The sequence below is a fragment of the Camelina sativa genome, unplaced genomic scaffold (genome assembly GCF_000633955.1).
Source record: "Camelina sativa cultivar DH55 unplaced genomic scaffold, Cs unpScaffold31881, whole genome shotgun sequence".
Classification (NCBI taxonomy): domain Eukaryota; kingdom Viridiplantae; phylum Streptophyta; class Magnoliopsida; order Brassicales; family Brassicaceae; genus Camelina; species Camelina sativa.
In genome coordinates this window covers 1-220 of record NW_010952822.1, presented here as the reverse complement: position 1 = coordinate 220, position 220 = coordinate 1, and the positions used below count along the sequence as shown (strand labels likewise).

Genomic DNA, 220 nt, shown 5'->3' with positions numbered 1-220 from the left:
TCCGTCATTATCCATTCTAGTAGAGTTGAACTTGTTGACGTCCCTCCAATAAACATATCCTGATATAATGTAATGAAACGTTACTTGTCAATACCCAAAATATATAAAAATGTGACGCTATAGTTGTTAATGAAGTGGATTATATTAAATGACCTACCAAGATCATAAATTTTATGTCGTCTCTTTGAGCTTTTAATCCAATACTCTTCTCGCTTTCGAT

At 32.3% G+C, this 220-nt stretch overlaps 1 long non-coding RNA gene across 1 annotated transcript; it reads right to left on the bottom strand.

Annotated features, from left to right (window-relative positions):
- Window positions 1–7: 7 nt before the first annotated feature.
- LOC104775715 lies at window positions 8–220 on the bottom strand. The gene is made up of 2 exons (XR_766054.1): window positions 158–220; window positions 8–59 (listed from the first exon to the last, which is right to left on the bottom strand). It is a non-coding gene; the product is annotated as an uncharacterized LOC104775715 (long non-coding RNA).